The 19,734-nt window shown below is 42.0% G+C and overlaps 1 long non-coding RNA gene across 1 annotated transcript in view; it reads right to left on the bottom strand.

Annotated features, from left to right (window-relative positions):
- Window positions 1–19,734, bottom strand: part of LOC121977531 — a 31,038-nt gene that overhangs the window by 1,756 nt on the left and 9,548 nt on the right. The gene's annotated exons all lie outside the window — the stretch shown is intronic.

The following is a 19,734-nucleotide window of genomic DNA, read 5'->3' as shown; positions in this document are numbered from 1 at the left end:
AATGTTATGTAGAGATAATTCGAGTTGAAGCTAACACCGCCCGAAAGATACAAAGAATGGAAGTTAACGCCATTAGGGAAAAGCAGCCCGCCCTGGTTTATGAAGAGAAGGAGGAAATTCAGATCTAGGCCAGTAGACCTAAAGCTACTACATATATCGCGGCCGATCTTGAGCCTACTCTAAAGGCTGCATTAGTACAATGTTTGAAAGAGAATAATGATGTCTTTCCATGGACTCCCAAAGAAGTCTCGGGCGTTTCTTCGGCCGTCATGGAACATTCCTTGCATGTCTTCCCAGATGCCCGCCCGGTCATGCAAAGAAAAAGAAGTTTTAGTGCAGAACAAAATCAAATCATCAAAGAAGAGATTACCAAACTTATGGAGGCAGGTTACATTAGAGAAGTACAGTTCCCAAGCTGGTTGGCTAATGTGGTGTTAGTCTCTAAACCAGGAAATAAATGGCGAGTCTGCATAGACTTCTGGGATCTCAACAAAGCTTGCCCGAAGGATTATTATCCGTTACCCAGGATTGATCAGCTTGTTGACTCCACCGCCGGATGTGAATATATCTCTATGTTGGATGCTTATCAAGGTTATCATCAAGTTCTTTTGGCCAAAGAGGATCAAGAAAAGGTCAGTTTTATAACATCTGAAGGTACTTATTGCTATAATGTTATGCCCTTTGGACTAAAAAATGCAGGAGCAACTTATCAAAGGCTTATGAATAAGGTTTTCCAGAAGCAGATTGGTAGAAATATGGAAGTATATGTTGATGACATCTTAATTAAATCTCTTCAAGCTGCTGATCTATGCAGGGATATAGAGGAAACTTGCAAGACTCTAAGACAATATGGGCTCAAGTTGAATCCCAGCAAATGTTTATTTGGCGTGAAAGGAGGAAAATTCCTGGGATATATGGTGTCCGAACGGGGGATAGAGGCCAACCCAAGCAAGGTCAAGGAACTGCAGAACATGGAGCCACCACGCAACATGAGGGAAGCTCAAAGATTGACAGGCCGAATCACAGCTTTGTCTAGATTTATTTCTAGATCGGCTGATCGTAGTTTTCACTTCTTTAAAATACTCAGAAAGGCTAATAAGTTTCAATGGAATGAGGAGTGTGATAAGGCTTTCCAAGAATTGAAAGATTATTTAGCTACTCTCCCTGTGTTGGCTAAACCTATAGTAGGAGAAACTCTGTGGGTATACTTGTCGGCTAATGAGAACGTCGTAGGTTCTGTACTAGTGAGACAAGAGGGAAAAGAGCAACAACCTGTATATTTTTCTAGCCATTTAATAAAAGGAGCTGAGTGTAGATATACCACATTAGAAAAATTGGCTTATGCCCTAGCATTGACTGCTCGGAGGTTGCGCCCATATTTCTTAGCACATGAGATTATTGTATTAACTAACAGCACTCTTGGGCGAGTATTACTCAACCCAGAGGCATCGGGACGGCTGATTAAGTGGACAACTGAACTTGGGTAGTATGATATCCAGTATCAACCTCGCTTGGCCATCAAGGCACAAGCTTTGGCAGACTTCATCATAGAAGTTCAAGGCCCCGAGGAAGAAAACACCTGGAAGGTTTATGTAGATGGTTCTTCAACTAGGCAAGGTAGCGGAATTGGTGTTCTTCTTATATCACCAAGGGAAGACAGATTGCAACTCTCTATCAGGTTGAACTATAGAGCTACCAACAACGAAGCAGAATATGAAGCCTTAATAGCCGGTTTGCAAGCTGCTCGGCATATAGGGGCAGCTCGAGTCCTTATTATTCCGATTCTCAATTAGCAGCTCAACAACTATCAGGTAATTTTGAAATCAATAATGATAGGCTTAAGCTATATGCTGAAGCGTTTGATAAGTTGAAGTCTCAGTTTCAAGAAGTAAATATACAAAAGGTTCCCAGATCTGAAAATCAAGTAGTAGATGAATTGGCTAAATTGGCTTCTGCTATAGTACCATGGAGTTTAGACAGACCCGTGGAACAAACTCTGTTAGTATCTTGTATTGAAAGACATGCTGAAGCAGAGATTCAAAGTGATTGGAGGGCTCAGATTATCTTATACTTGCAGCAAGGTATTCTTTCTAGCGATGTAGAACAGGCGAGAGTATTTAAGAAAAGGGTCGCTCAATACACTATGGTGGGAGAACAGTTATATAAAAGGGATTTTTCCAGACCTTTGCTTAAATGTATTGGCACAGAAGATATATAGTTTATTTTACGAGAAGTTCATCAAGGTTCGTGTGGTAGTCATATAGGGGGAAGATCTTTGGCCCGTAAAATTCTGTTAGCAGGATATTTTTGGCCCACTCTACATGAAGATGCTAACAAGCTGGTGAGAACTTGTGTTTCTTGTCAAAAGCATCAGAATGTCTCACATCATCCTACACAGTAATTGAGAACCTCTATAGTTGCATGTCCCTTTGATCAGTGGGGCATGGACATAGTAGGACCGTTTCCTATGACAGCTGCACAGAGAAAATTCTTATTGGTAGCAGTGGATTATTTTTCTAAATGGGTGGAGGCAGAACCACTTGCTCGAATTACTGAAGATGCAGTTATTAAATTTTTGTGGAAAAATATAATCTACAGGTTTGGCATTCCTCATAAATTGGTCTCTGATAATGGAAGGCAATTTCAAGGAGATAGGATTTTAGACTGGTGCAACAGTTACGGCATTGTTCAGGCCTTCACCTCTGTAGCTTACCCACAAAGCAATGGCCAAGCAGAGGTAACTAATAAGGAGATCATTAGAGGTCTAAAAACCAAATTGGATCATGTCGGAGGTAGCTGGGTAGACGAATTGCCAGTGTTCTTTGGGCTTATCGCACTACACCCCGGGAAGCTACAGGAATCACGCCTTTTCAGTTAGTTTATGGAGGAGAAGCAATAATTCCCATTGAAGTGGGGGTAGAATCTGATAGACGGCGATTATATGATGAGGGCAACGAAGGTCGACGACTTATGGAGCTAGATTTGATAGTGGAAATAAGAGATAAAGCTGCTACCCGTCTTGTATCATATCGACAGCGGATGAGGTAAAACTATAACAAGAGAGTGATACCCAGATTTTTCCAAATAGGGGATTTGGTATGGAAACGAATTAAACCTGTTGGGGATGTCAGTAAGCTGGCACCACAATGGAGAGGACCTTACAAAGTGGTAGAAAAGCTCGCATCCGGTTCATATTATATTCAAGATGTTGAAGGGAGAATTTTGGAACGCCCTTGGAGCGCTAATCATTTACAGCCTTATCGAACCTGACCAGATCACACTATTTAAGAAAATGTTCACAATTATGTGAAGTCCTGGGGGGATTGAGGACAAATATACCTACAGTTTATGTACCTTATTTCTTTTAATAAAAACTAGGCAAGAAAAATATCATCACAGGAAATAAGTATGGTTCATACAGATTGACAAATATCAAGAGAATCTTCATTTTCTATTTTGGGCAATTAATAGGAGGAAATCCTAATCGGCCCCTGTAGCTCCCCACAAGGTCAAGAAAAACTGTAAATAGGTTAGTACCAAAGTCATATTTTCTGCATAGAGCAAAAGTCGATCGGGAAATTCTATGAAGTAACTCGGTCAGGTCTTCATAGGAGGAACCGGAGACTCTAAACTATTCCAGAGCAAAAGTCGATCGGGAAATTCTATGAAGTAACTCGGTCGGGTCTTCATAGGAGGAACCGGAGACTCTAAACTATTCCAGAGCAAAAGTCGATCGGGAAATTCTATGAAGTAACTCGGTCGGGTCTTCATAGGAGGAACCGGAGACTCTAAACTATTCCAGAGGAAAAGGCGATCGGGAAATTCTATGAAGTAACTCGGTCGGGTCTTCATAGGAGGAACCGGAGACTCTAAACTATTCAAGAGCAAAAGTCGATCGAGAAATTCTATGAAGTAACTCGGTCGGGTCTTCATAGGAGGAACCGGAGACTCTAAACTATTCCAGAGCAAAAGTCGATCGGGAAATTCTATGAAGTAACTCGGTCGGGTCTTCATAGGAGGAACCGGAGACTCTAAACTATTCCAGAGCAAAAGTCGATCGGGAAATTCTATGAAGTAACTCGGTCGGGTCTTCATAGGAGGAACCGGAGACTCTAAACTATTCCAGAGCAAAAGTCGATCGGGATTCTATGAAGTAACTCGCTCGGGTCTTCATAGGAGGAACCGGAGACTCTAAACTATTCAGAGCAAAAGTCGATCAGAAATTCTATGAAGTAACTCGGTTGGGTCTTCAGAGGAACCGGAGACTCTAAACTATTCTAGAGCAAAAGTCGATCGAAATTCCATGAAGTAACTCGGTCGGGTCTTCGGAGGAACCGGAGACTCTAAACTATTCGAGCAAAAGTCGATCGGAAATTCTATGAAGTAACTCGGTCGGGAGAGGAACCGGAGACTCTAAACTATTCGAGCAAAAGTCGATCGGAAATTCTATGAAGTAACTCGGTCGGTCTTCATAGGAGGAACCGGAGACTCTAAACTATTCCAGAGCAAAAGTCGATCGGAAAATTCTATGAAGTAACTCGGTCGGTCTTCATAGGAACCGGAGACTCTAAACTATTCGAGAGCAAAAGTCGGGAAATTCTATGAAGTAACTCGGTCGGGTCTTCATAGGAGGAACCGGAGACTCTAAACTATGATCGTGAAATTCTATGAAGTAACTCGGTCGGGTCTTCACAGGAGGAACCGGAGACTCTCTATTGAGCAAGTCGGGAAATTCTATGAAGTAACTCGATCGGGTCTTCATAGGAGGAACCGAAGACTCTAAACTATTCCAGAGCAAAAGTCGATCGGGAAATTCTATGAAGTAACTTGGTCGGGTCTTCATAGGAGGAATCGGAGACTCTAAACTATTCCAGAGCAAAAGTCGATCGGGAAATTCTGTGAAGTAACTCGGTCGGGTCTTCATAGGAGGAACCGGAGACTCTAAACTATTCCAGAGCAAAAGTCGATCGGGAAATTCTATGAATTAACTCGGTCAGGTCTTCATAGGAGGAACCGGAGACTCTAAACTATTCCAGAGCAAAAGTCGATCGGGAAATTATATGAAGCAACTCGATCGGGTCCTCATAAGAGGAACCGGAGAATCTAAACTATCTTTGAGCAAAAGGGATGATTGTCTGCAACTAGAATGGGTCTTCTAAACCATCACAAATCACAAGTAAGAGATCTTATAATTTCAAGACCTAATCAATCGAGATTATGTGGACATGAGGCTGGAATTCAAAAGGGATGCTATACATATGATGCATTATTCATTTGGAGGACTATCCATTTAGAAGTCTTTATTTTCGTCTGGAACAATATATTCAGCCCAGAACTTAGGAATTTTACACCGTTTTCTATCTAGAGATCAGTTGAAATTATGCATTCTTTTGGAATTATGAAATATACTAGATGTGGTCCGCAGAAGAACTCATCGAGACAGGGCTTAACTTCATGAGACAAACCAGGAATTCTCGAATAAAGCTTATACTAGACAATCAAAAATATTTTAGAAGGGATATTCTCATATCAGCATGATGAAGAAGCAGGTAAATATCAAAATTTTCTTATACACTGCAAGTACTTAATTATACAAGCTTTAATTACACTTGTTTTTTCATTAGTAGATCCTATAGTACAAGTCTTTTATAAATAATCTCTTCAAACATTCGGAAAGGGGCCTTTTAAATCTGCGGGTAGCTCTTCATTAAGCCTACGGCGATTTATGAAAGAAAGGGGAGGTTCTTGGGGTAAATAACCACCCTCTCTTAATTGTTGAAGAACTCCCGATACAGAATGGTTTAGAGCACCTACTATCCTACGAACAAATTCCCGAGCAAAGGCTGAAGACTTCAAATAAGCCTGACGCCATTCCTCCCACCGGTTCTTCTCTTGCTCCTTGTAACTTTGAAAATCAGCTTGTAGCTTGGCGTCTTGATCTTTCAAAGCATTCTTCTCTGATTTGAGCTGCTCCAATTCCTTTTGAAGCAATGACAATTCAACCTCTTGAGCTTTCCTTTGCTCTTGTTCCTGTAGGAGAACGAAATCATGAGAGGCTAAGTCCTGAGCTTGGTCATAAAGATAGGCATTATGGAGCTTCTCTACTTTCTCTAAAATAAGGCTTTTTTGAGAAGCATCCGAAAGAGCTTTCTCTTTCAAAGAAATCTCTAGTCGAAGACCAGAGTGTAGCCTCTCCACCTGTAATTCTAACGTCCTCCTAGCAAGCTCTTTGTCTTTCAACAGTTGTTGACATTCCTCCAATTCTTGTTTCAATGTTCCCAATTGTTGATTCTGCAAGGTCACCTGCTCTTGCAACTGAGCCCTATCACCACTAGAAGAAGGCGAGGCAGACTTCAATGTCTCCAATTGAGCTTTCAACTTATTGTTCTCATGGTCTTTAGCTGTAAGTAGTTGATCGATATGTAGACACGTGGCGAGGAACTAAACAAGAGGATGATGTAAGTGAAAGATGAAGTTACAAAGCTAATAACACCTAACTAGGAATACTTACAGCCACTGCCCGACGACTATGGCGATCCGCTCGATGTGGGAGACTAAGGCCTCGTAATTGTTCATAACCCTGCATCCAAGATTCGGCCAATAAACCTTGCAGTTGCAAAGTGCCATAGCCAGGAGGACTAGAAGGCTGTCCCAATTGAGAAGATAAGCCCACAACCAGTTTAAATAAAGGAGGGGGAATAGAGGAAGCCGGAGATGGAGAAGAAGAGGAGGCAATAGAAGGAAAAGGGATAGTAGAAGCAGGAGGAGCAAGGTAGGAACTAGATGGAATAGGAGGTAGTAGCATAGGAGGGGTCGTTGCAATTGTGGAAACACTAACAGCTGAAGGGATGACACTGGGAGAAGATCTTCGGCAAGGTGTTCGTTTTGCTCGAGGCCTATAAGCCAAGGGAGGTAAGGCCAATGCCGAGGAGGTAGAAGGCACGGGAGGGATAACGGCCATCTCAGAGGTAGAAGCAGGAAGAGCTGAAATAATAGAAGAAGAAGAGATAAGCAGACCGGGCCTCATCATCCGAAGAGCATGATTGGAGCTAATATTGGTAGGAGTCATTGGTGCCTTACCTCTCTCAAAAGAAATAGGCGCCGGAACAAGAGGAGCTTGCACAAAAGTACCAAAAAAATCGCCAAAGGGAGAGTCCTTGGTAAGATTTGGCTTTTTAACTAAAGTAACAAAAGACTCTTCTTCCTCCTCTTCCATGAGTGCGACACCCTCTGCTCGCCTTTCTTCTTCGGAAAGCAAGCCCAAAGTAGAGGGATTAGGATCGGATCGGCGAGCCAACAACCATTTCTCTCCAAGATTATTGATAAAGGACTTGGTCATAGCAGAATTCCTGTACATAAAAGCCGGAAGAATAGCATCGGCTGAAATACAGAGGATAAACATTGTTATCATAGAGATATGCTAATCAGCAAAGGCGAAGTAAAATAATTATACTCACTAAAGGAACTATCCAAAGGAGTATCAATGTTGCCTATCCCAAGGGGAAACATCAAACCCTCTTCAATTAGATGTGGCAAACTGAATTTCGCTCCTCGTAATTTAGGTAAAGCAGAAGCAACAGAGGGATCGTTAAGAAGATCATGGATGTCCGGAAGTGGAGGTAAATCATGTATCCATTGGATAGGAAACGGAGGGGGAGAAGGGAGGCGCATGTAGAAAAATTTACGATACCATTCACCTTGAGGAGGAATGCGGTTAAATAGAATGGCTTTGGGACGAGACTGAAACTTGAAAACGCCAACATCCACTCGGTGAGGAATGAAGAAGTGATGAAAAAGACGGGGAGACAAGGGGAAATCTAACAGATTCGATACCCCAATGAAACCCATCAGAATAGAAAAAGATTGAGGGACGAGTTGGTTTAGCGGGATATCAAAATAGTGACTGACATTGCAGAAAAAAGGATGAAGGGGAAACCTAAAACCTTGTAAGACTTGGTCCCTGAAGATGGAAATACATCCCAGGGGGGGAAGATGTGGACCCTCATGAGAGGCAGGACGAATGATATAAGAAGGAAAACCATAGGTTGCCTGTAAGTCCACTTCTTCTGTATCTGTGAGGTCAGAAGAGCATGAGAGAAACCATGCAGGAGAAGAAACCGCCATAGGAAGAAGACGAGAGATGAAGAAAAACAAGAGAAAACTTCGTAAGCCCTTATCTTTCTTTTTGCCTTGTGCTAAAACCCTTGAGATGAAACAGCAAAAGGGGAAAAAGGTGCTCGGAGTATCGATCGTCATAAATAGGTGATGATATTAAAGAATAAAATCAGAAAAGTAAAGTTAAAAAAGCTACCTTAGAAACAAGGTGTGAGTTTCCTCAGAAGTATTCTTAGGAAACCCTGACAAGGACAAATAGAAAGTAATACAATAAACCATAAGTTTGAGGTGTGGATGTAATAAAATGGAAAGTCAAGCGTCGGAATAGTAGTTAATAGACGAAATCTGTAGATGAAAATCGAACGGTTTTGATAAATTGGCCGAAATAAAGATCATTCAAAATATATGGATCAAAGGCTTATTATAGTAAGGCGAATAATATACGTTATAATAAAACCCAGTGAGGATACCATGGTAAATCGGTAGAGCAAAAACAAATCGACCAATATCAAGGATAGCATGACGAAGCCATGTTAAATCGGGCGAGATATAACTAAGCTATAAACTATCGAGCGGTATTTAGTATATATCGGTCGATTGTTAAGAAAAGACCCATAGGGAAATCTCGTGTTATGATAAACCAAATAACATGAGATATATTTACAGAAAACAGATATCCTGAGAAAGAGTAAGATTCACAACCCAAGAGGAGTAATCAAAGTCACACGAGCTTATCATTACAGAATCGCAATAACTCGAACCTAAGTCAGAGTCAACCTAGGGTATAGATCAGGAGGTTTGCTTTCAATTAGTTTGCGTTTGTTCAAGAAATTAGGAGGAGGATCACGAGATAAATAATGCTCTTCTTTTAATTGCTGAATCGCCCCTTGAGCTCCTGCAGTAAAAGCGGATAGAATGGACCTTACGATCAGTCTGTTGAACTCGGGAGATTCAATCATGGCCATGGCTCGCTCCTTATAACGAACATCCTCGCCCCCTTTGTAGATCACCAACGCCATCTGAGAGGTTTTTAATTCATCTTCTTTGGCAGAAGCTTCAGCTTTAGCCAAATCAAGGGAGGTGGTCAAAGAGGCTACCTCATCCTCTTTCAACTGTAAGGCTTTGAGCTTCTCAGTCAATTCCGCTTCATAATTATCCTTTAGCTCTCCAAGCTTGGAAGTCAATTCTCGATTGAGGTCCATAATCAATTTAAATTTTGCCTGAAGGTTTTCAATTTGTACTTCAAACTGCTCCTTGTCGGCAGCAGAAAACGCAGCAGAAGACAATTCAACAACCTCTTGCTTTAGCTTGTCATTCTCCGATCTCAACCTCTGGTTTTCAGAATATAGGTTGTGCAGTAGTCGAGAGATACCCATATTTTCTAGCCATCTCTGGAAACGTGATGAGAAGTCATAAGATAATAGTTGAGAAATAAAAAATAGGCTTTAATAAGCATACCTGATTCTCCTTATGAGAGAAGCGATCAATTGCCTCAGCAATAGAAAGCTCTTCAAAAAGGGGACGAACTTCATCCCAAGAGCCGGCAAAAGAACCCCCTAATAATATAGGGAGAACAGGAATGGTAGAAGAACCGGCCGAGAAGGAAGAAGTAGGAATAGAGGGGGGAGCAAAGACTAAGTAAGAGGAAGACGAGGAAGGCAAAGACCCAGAAGTTGGTATAGATAAAGGAAAAGTAAAAGAAACATCTCCAGAGGCGCCGGCACTGGAGAAAGGCGAGGCAGGAAAGTTGAGAGAAGGATAGAGCTCCGCCAGCGTCGGCTCATCAGAAGGAAGGCTACCCGAAGAAAAGTCTTCTGAAACCAACTCGTTCGCACGGAGAATGAGCCTCCTTTTTGAAGGAGGAGCCTGGTTAGTTTGCGTCCTGGACGCTTGCCTGCGGAAACTTCGGCTATCAATTTACCCGAGCTACCAGGAGACGTGAGCTCAATTAAAGAGGTAGATGAGGAGACAACAGCAACCACTGGAGAGGTAATAGTGGGTATAGGATTGGGAAGGATCTCTACGGTAGGATCCTCAGGAGAACCTTTAGGAACCTCACGAGCCCCTGAAGAGCTAGGTACTTCGGTTAAGGAAGCCGGCTCTTCAATTGAGGGTGGAGGGGCGATAGCGGCCAGAAATTCGGCCTCCTTGGCGCGAAGCAAGTCTTCTTCCACGGGTATTTCTTCGTCAATCAAAGCATCATAAAAACTCTCCACTGTATAGAAAAGAAAAACAGTTTAGGCGGTTAAAAGCGAGAAGAAAGGAACAAGATGTTACCTAAGGAAATGTGGGTATCAAGTTTGACGGGGCTTAAACCAAATAAGTATAGAAGCTCGACCTTCAACCATTTTGGGATCGAGAGTCGGTGACCTAATAACTTCTCACAATAAATAGGAAAGGAGGGAAGAAGATGAAACTCTCTAATGTCGGGCAAGGGAGGCAAGAAAGATTTCCAAGCATGAGACCAAGGAATAGGCCCCATAAACTTTAAAAAGAAAAAACGAGATTTCCAAGCTTTGAGAGACGACGGCATATCTCCAAAAAGGACCATTTTAGTGCGCGACTGGAATAAGAAGACACCAGGTTCCGAGTACTTGGGATAGGAAAACATGAAGAAATTTTGAGGAGTAGGAGGAATATCTCGTAGACGAAACAACATGTAAGTACCGCACAGATAACGAAATGCATTAGGGGCAAACTGCTGCAAAGGGATGTCAAAATACCTGCGTATCTCAATCAAGAAAGGAGGAATGGGGAATCTTAAGCCCCCTATCAACTGATCCCTGAAAAAAGTCACGAAATTATCAGGGGGATGATGAGGCCGAGCATTCGATGTCGGGAGTAGGATTTTGTATTCCTTAGGAATTTCATATTGACGACGGATGGATAATCTAGCATTTTTGTCAAAGGTAGAAGACATATGGACATACCAAGGAGCAATTGTTTCCGCGGCCATGGGCAAAGGTATAGGCTAAGAAAACAATGGATTACTTACTGGAGACCAGAAAGAGGATCGTCGTAAGACGGTGAGCACGAGGTCTGGTTGAAGGCAGCAACAGGAAAAGAACTCTAGAGAAGAAAAGGTGGAAAAGAAGACGAAGGTTGAAAAGAAGACGAAGGGTTTAGGGTTTTGAAAAACGCACGATTGTCGTCAGATCAGGACACTGGTATCTCAACAGACGTTGGTGATCGTAAAAGGCAAAAGACCTACGTGACGTGGCGGCCAGAAAGGATATGTGTCAGGTCATCATAAAAAAAATAAAAAAAAAGGGCATTTATATCAGATGTGATGAATCGGATCACGATAGGGTTGGTGGTACCTCGAACATTCTCTCACCCGAAGGAGGGCCAACCACCAGTTCAGAAACCTCGAAAGAAGATGTGATCGACTGGGCATAATAAATTAAAAAGGACTGAACTTTTTGACCAAACCCAGGCTATAGACAAAAACATTTTAAGAATAGAAATTTAGAAGAATAACAAGATTTTAAATTATCCTTATAAAACACAACTTAATATTTATCAAAATAAATTTATATTGACGAGGGAAACTGTGGTTATGCTAGATAAGTATGATATTGACTTCAGTCAATAAGACAACATCAGTTGGTATAACATTATCGAACTATACTAACAGTTAAGATAGCTTTAGCTATGATAAATGACACATAAGATACACGAAGGAATGATAAACACAACACCACATTTTGTAAAAGAATTCGTTAGAATCATTTGATTAGATACAAAGGTTTGTTTTTACACTTAGAATCTGATCAAATACATAGCATTACATTTCCCCCAGGAACAGCAAACCTCGAATAGATAGCAAATATTACAAGCATAAACTCTTAGAGCACTCAGAAAATCTTAGTCCCACTGGATTCAAACTTACCATGGAGCAGAGATGGAAATAGCCCACTCCGTCCGAGCTTGCCAAGGCTCATAAGAGGCAATATTTTGCCCGGGACGAAGAAAGCAACAAAAATAGAAAAGCTCAAGGGCGATGAGACAGGGAAACATTGATTCATTCCATAATGGAAAAATAAATATGAAAATCACTTCCCCTCTCAAGCCGTATGAGCTCAGCAAGTGAAGCAACCAATTTTAGCCCAAGGGTAATATGTGCTATGCCCTTCACACAACACCCCTGGGTCATTTGGCTGCCCCCCTATAAGTAGTAAAAATTTCTCTGAAGTTTCTAGGGTCCTTCAGAGCACCTGCATCTTTGGATAGAAGATCTGGATTGTGAGGCTTCATCTCTTAGGACGATCCCTTGAACTCCAAAAGTAGCCGGAACAAAAATCCCAACAGACTCATATATAGATCTCACCTTGTCCAACAAAAGTCGCCCCCAAAGAGGAGGATCCGAGACCATTGCCTTAGCAATAAAAGGTGTCAAGGAAGGAAAACAACTGAGATGAGTGGTGAATGAAGAGAAGGTTGTAGCCCTATTTAAAGAGGCGAACGACTCACAGGATCACTATGCTTGGTTTAGAGAAACAGTGGTACAGAAAATTTGTGAGGTCATTTCAATATCAGGAGAAGAGTCACGGGTAAGAAAAGACAAGACCATACTCATGTCTAGTCAGTCGTCTACACCTCCTTCGACTAGACTTGAAGGAAAGGCTAGTGATATGGGTTAAGTTTTGTGGGTCTCCCGATGAGGAAAGAAAAGGAGGAAGGAAAAGCAAAACAGTTAAGTATATACCGGCCAGGACATATCTCCAAGGCAGAGTTAGGTTAATATCGGCCGGGACATAACTTCAGGATGAAGATAGGATGATATCAGTCGAGACATACCCCGATAGGAGGTAAGCCTATATCGACCGAAATACGTCTCCCAGGAGGAATATATATACCTTAAGAGAGTAGGTTAATATCGGCCGGGACATAACTTCAGGATGAAGATAGGCTGATATTGGTCGAGACATACCCTTATAGGAGGTAAGCCTATATCGACCGAAATACGTCTCCCAGGAGGAATATAAATATACTTTAAGGGAGTAGGTTAATATCGGCCGGGACATAACTTCAGGATGAAGATAGGTTGATATCGGTCGAGACATACCCCGATAGGAGGTAAGCCTATATCCACCGAAATAAGTCTCTCAGGAGGAATATATACTTTAAGAGAGTAGGTTAATATCGGCCGGGACATAACTTCAGGATGAAGGTAGGCTGATATCGGTCGGGACATACCCCGATAGGAGGTAAGCCTATATCGACCGAAATACGTCTCTCAGGAGGAATATATACTTTAAGAGAGTAGGTTAATATCGGCCGAGACATAACTTCAGGATGAAGGTAGGCTGATATCGGTCGAGACATACCCCGATAGGAGGTAAGCCTATATCGACCAAAATATATCTCCTAGGAAGAAGATATATATATATACTTTAAAGGGAGTAGGCTAATATCGACAGAAATATACTTCTCAAAAGTAAGATTCGCATTAACTGACATATACCCCAGAGGAAGTTAGGCTAATATCGGTCGGGACATGCCTTCTAGGAGGAGTCGAGACCGGTCGAATGACCCATGATTGGGAAAGACACTTGATAGAATATAGTGACTTCGATCGTTATAAGGAATATTGGTAGATGGAATTAATTACAGCAGGAGGGGTGAAATGATGATTAATGGAGATATTTATAGTATGTAACTATATTACAGAAAATATATATTTTGGCGGGAAATGTGTCTTCATAGTATTTTGCAGGTGCTAAACGACAAAGAAGGTACATCTGGGGTACAAAAAAGATTCCTTAAAAGTGATTCACCGCAAGTACGCCGCTGACATCATCTCATAACGAACTCTAACAAACCGGGGTCCACTTCATGACTATGGGCGTTATATGAAGTGGTATAAAAAGGGGAATCCTCTTCGTTGGCTAGGTAAGTTGACAGGTTCACAAGTTCACAAGTGGACATCATTATACACATTCATAACCCTAGTTTTTCAACGACTGTTCATCTTCTTCTTCCTTCATCGACACCTATGGAGAGGACTGACTTGAGCGTCGGAGGGCCTAGCCAGGGATTCCCACCCCGGTCTTAGGTCACTGACGATAGTGTTGGTTGATCTGGTGTGCGCAGGAAGTCTGGGATGCTTCGGAGTGGGGTTTCTTCTCTTTCAGATCCGATTTCTTTCTTCGTCATCAGGTCTTCATACAAGTAAAGTTTCCGGTGACTCTACTTTTTCCCGATCCGCTTTGGGTTTCTCGGATTGGTATTCGGTAGACATTATTCTTCATCAGCACGGTGGGTTTCTTTTCTCCGGATCTTCGTCGTGTCCAGCTTCTCAGACAGGATCAGTAACCATCCTCATGTTTTAAAAGAGAGATTTTAATTTATAAAATTTTCCTTTTATAACCAACAAGGGATTTAAAAGAGAAATTTTTTATTAAAATTTCTTACAGGAAACAAATAAGGAAATTTTAATTTTGTGTTTAAAACTTTCCTTGTTTGGAGCACAAGTATAGGGTCGGCCATGACAAGCATTAAAGGAAGTTTTAATTTTTTGTTTTAAAACTTTCCTTTCTAGTCATTGGTAAGGAATATAAGGAAGTTTTAATTATGTTTAAAACTTTCCTTTATTGCCAAGACCAAGGATTATAAAAGAGATGGAGGGGTGCCTCATGAGATAATACATCTTCTATTCCTCTTTTCCAATCCTTTGGTGGTCGACCCTCTTCCTTTTCTCTTCTCCTTTTGTTTTCTTCCTTGGAGGCCGGCGGCATCTAGTGTGGTGATCTCTTGGTGGCCGGTTGTTTGAAGGAGAAGAAGAAGAGAAGGAAGCTCTCTTGTCTAGCATCCCTTGGAGGTTAGTTGGTGGCCAGATCTTGGAAGCAAAGGAATAAGCTTGGGTGGATTTCATCTTGTAAGATCATCACCCACATGATGTCCAAGAGAAGGAGTGGAATACAGAAAAAGATCAAGAGGTCTATAAGCTACAAAAGGTATAACTAGTTATTAATTTCCGCATCATAACTAGTTCATCTTTTGTATAGATCTTGAAAAACCAAACACAAGAGGTTATCGGTTTTAAGTTATCATTTTTTGTTATCGATTTTATTTTTCAATTTCAAGTTTTGATAATATGTTTCTATTGAGGTCTTTGTAGTTAAACCTAGTTTACTGTAAGAAGTTAAATATCTGATTTCTTTAAAAGGCTTTGTCTAGGAAGTGGTGGATGATCCCATACCAAGAAGGTCTAGTGCCTCGCCATGTTTAACCTGGAAGCCGATCTTTGAAATAGATATTTGATAACTTCTGTAATATGGTTTAACTTAGGAAGATCACATCGATTAAACTTGGAGTAAAAATGTTAAGTATCATTTCCAATCCAAGTTTAACTTCTGAAGGACAATTTGGATTAATAATGTTAAGCATCATTTGGAATCCAAATTTAATTTCAGTAGAGCACATGGGTAGCTAGGATAGTTTTATGCTTGTACAAAATTTTTGTACAGGGGAACTAGAATGATATTCCGAGTAGCAACCAATAGCAGCTAGCGAGAAGGTCGGCACGGGGTGCGACCGAGGGACGAAGACTGCGGATGAGTACGTTGGCGGACGAGAAGGAAGCACGCAACGATTCTGAGGTACAAGAAGCCGAAGCGGAAGCCTACTCGAGAAGGCCGAGAGTTGGGTTCGGGTGAACCCTATTCCGGATGTCACAGATCACTCAAGCGAGCAGAGCCAGAGCGGAAGACCTGGACTGAGGCGAACGGAGCCGAAGCAGAAGATGTTGGAGGATCTTGCGGTCGGCTAGAAGGGGGGTTGGATAGACGGCGCCCCCAAATACTCTCTTCCTACGTATTCGTTAGTGCGCAAGCGAAAATACAAATACTAATAACGAATACAAAAGCTAATGACAAAGAAAAGAACAAGAAAACCAATGCACGTTGATGTAACGTGGTTCGGAGATGATGCTCCTACTCCACGGTTGTCCGTAAGGTGGACGATCCTGATCCTTCGGTGGATTAGCCCCCGGCAAACTCCGGCTACTCAAGTAACTCCTTGTGGGTGGAGAAACCTCACCACAACACCAACCAAGAACACTTGGACACAAGAGACCTTGAGCACTTTGGTGACTACTAATTAGGCTTTAACCAAGTCTAATTTCGTCACCTTGGCCGGCCATACCAAGCTCCTTCTTATAGAGCTTGGAACAAATCAGAACCTGATTTGCCCATTACCAGTCGAATGGTCCTTACACCAGTCGACTGATGCCAGCCCAACGGCTCTCTCAACGGCTATCTGCTACAGCGCATCAGTCGACTGGTCCATACACCAATCGACTGCTACAGTAAAATCCTAAAACTATGATTTTACTCCGAGTACAATCTCTCATGCACTCGTACCCTCACGACTCATTTGACTCTTCTTTGCAGCCTTGACCTCTTGCCTTCAAGCCTACTTCCTTTGGCTCTCGTCCCTCGGATGCATCCAAGCCTGCGGCTCGTCCCCAATGCCTCAAAGTCGCTTCCCTCGGCCCTTGTCCTTGCTGCCTTGTCCACGGTCCCTCGGATGCTCCATCCTTCACCGGACCCGAAGCCGTCAACCTGAGTCACATGTGTCACCTGCAGTCCTGCACAACTCAAGTACACATATCAAATAACAAGGGTAAACCTAACTTAAACCCTTTGCCCAAACACCAAAACACATGGTCCCGCGGACCATTGGGATTGCTCCAACAGAAGACCCGGGCTGAAAAAGTCAACAAGGTTGACTTTTTCCATCCGAGGCGCCTGGAACTATCCGACGCGCCCGGAACTGTCTGGGGCGCCCGGAACTGCCCGGGGGGGTCGCAACAATTCCGGGCGCCCGGAAGTTGACTTTTGACCAGATCATGTCAAGCTCGATTCGTTGCGTTGGGGATAAAGTTTTATCCCCCAGGAGCCTGGAACCCTTCGAGGTGCGCCCAGAACTGCCCGGGGCAGTCGAAACCATTCCGGGTGCCCAGAAGTTGACTTTTGACCAGATCGCGTCAAGCATGATCCGTTGCATTGGGGATAAAGTTTTATCCCCCCAGGGCGCCTGAAACCCTTCGGAACGCCATGACCAAGGCTATAAATATAGCCTTGGTCTAGAAGCTTTCAATCAATACAAGCAATTCATTTTCCAACACTTGTACGCTTCAGTTTAGTTAGCTTCTTCCTTTTTCCGCTTCATCATTGTAAGAGGCTTCTCAGCCTGAAGGAGATACTAGTGTGACATCTTCCTTGGATTAACAACCTCCCCGGTTGTAACCAAGTAAATCTCTGTGTGCCTCTTCTTTTCTTTTAGTTTTTTTTTATCATTTATGCAAGTGTTATTCTGTTGGAAAGTTGAGAAGGGTTTCATTTTATTTTTGCAGGCTATTCAACCCCCCTTATAGTTGGCCGCCACAATCCAACAGTTGGGAACCATACAAGGAAGTCCTAGGTGAAGAAAGTCCAAGAGAGTCAGCTGGAGTTGAGGTCTTGATAATAAGTCAAGAAAGTCAAGTAGGAGTTGAGGTCTTAGTAACTAAGTTTTGATGGATCAGCTGGTAGTTAAACATCTAGCAAAGGTACGTAAATCACTTATAATACTACTACTTATACTTATTAATGTTTATCGTGCAAGGAGTTACTCGACAATTCTTGGCAACCAAATGGAGTTTTGGGCGACTAGCTAGGGACTCAACTAATGGAGTCAAGAGGTTCTAGGTGACCAAAGAGAGGAGCGGGGTGACCTAGGCATCCAGGGGACCGAAGATGGCTTCCAAGAAACTAGAGATAACATTATCCAGTGATCCAAAGGAGGCAATCAAGATCGTTTTACCATAGTCCAAGGGCCTGGAGGGAGTCCAGCCAATCAGAGACCGCGGAAACATTATTGTTATGAAGCCGCAAGTGCACGACCACATTGTTGGTAATAAAAAGATATTGAACCATAGGGACTATTGATTAAGCACTAGAGATTTTGTACGGTGAATTATCTAGACAATCATAGGTTAGGAAGATGATTTAATAAGGGGGAGAGAGAGAGAGAGATCATCGTGAGAGGGGATGAGCTTAGGGAGATGATTTCTAGGATTTCAATTTCATTATGATACTGATTAATGTCCCTAGTACATGTTCACTTCCTTACCTTCGTGTCTATAATCATGTAGGAATTCTAACCTAATTACTAGTAAGCTACAATTATTTCAACATCATTTAGTAAAGAAATAATTCTAGAAAATCTTATTAAAGGGATACCCTCTGTCACTAAGGGCTCCCTGGTTGTACAATCTCTAAAGTTATCTCAGTTACTTCCTAATAAGGATTAAAGGTACCACCTGAGTGTTTACATCATTCTCATTAAATGTTACTAAGTAGAAGAGGTAACATAGAAAGTCCAGTTAAAGGGATACCCTCTGTCATTTCGGTCATACAATCACTATACTATACAAGTCATTTCCTAACATTAAATTAGTGTAAACCTGTTAACTCTTAGTTAGTTAATCCCTTGTGGAGGATTAGCTCCTAAATACTGTAGAAAGTCCAGTTAAGAAATACTCTCTATCATTGGGCCCTCTAGTCATCTGATCCAAAGTATCTCCTCTACATGATAACTAATCCCTCACATGTACATGTTTACATCATTCACACATTTCATCAAATACTTACAAGGCACAACATACATAGAACATGGCATAAATGTTTTATTGAACAATGAAATGACATATACATAGTTTATACATCAATAAAAATATCATAATTACTTCCTACTCCTAGAATCTAGAGGTCTACTCCATGGAGAAGGAATAACAAACTAAAGACATGAATAACATTCTTACAACCCAAATACAAGAAATGAGGAAAAGAAATGCTTAGCGATGCGTTGTCGATGTCTTCATAGTGTCTCTTTGCTCTGGAGGTGGACGAATCATTGATGCCTCAAAGATGAAGGCTCTAGGGTTTTCCTTAGAGGGAAAAATCCTTCCCCAAGGAGAGGGGCGGAACCCAAAACCCAAAATAATTGAAAAGGGGGAGCGAATCCCCTTTTATAGGTAGGGGGCATGCCCCCTCATTTTCTCCGCCACATGACTGTGCTAGGGGGTATGACCGTGGCATGTGTAAGGCAGGCACGGTTGTGCCTGCTAGCATGGTCTACCCATGGGTGTTGCTGGAGAAATAAGGCATGACTGTGCCTTTTGGCAGGCCCAGCCGTGTCTTTATCTAGAATAAGAGGCACGGTCATGCCTCAAGGCATGGTCGGACCATGTTTTTCTCTAGAGACCAGGCATGACCTGCCTGTGGTTCTTTCCAGAAGAGGTACATGGTCGTTCCAAGGGGAAAGGCCTAGGTTACAGATTTGCTCTGATGTCCAATTCACTCCATTTTGAGCTCCAATTTCTATCATGTCAATCAAAACAAGCAAATAACAGATCTCCAAATAAGAAGAGTAGAAGTATGACAATATAATGAAATAGAGTGCAATAAACATAGATTATACTCATGAAATACAAGTAGATGTATGTCAAAGAATGCCTAGAACATATATAACCTACGCACATCATACCTCCAGACTTAAACTTTTGCTTGTCCTCAAGTAAAAACTACAATCTAAACTCTTGTAATTAAATAATGTTTCATAATCTCTAGT

This window comes from Zingiber officinale, chromosome 4B (genome assembly GCF_018446385.1).
Source record: "Zingiber officinale cultivar Zhangliang chromosome 4B, Zo_v1.1, whole genome shotgun sequence".
Classification (NCBI taxonomy): Eukaryota; Viridiplantae; Streptophyta; class Magnoliopsida; order Zingiberales; family Zingiberaceae; genus Zingiber; species Zingiber officinale.
Note: the sequence above shows the minus strand (reverse complement) of the source record. Positions and strands in the feature narration are given on the sequence as shown.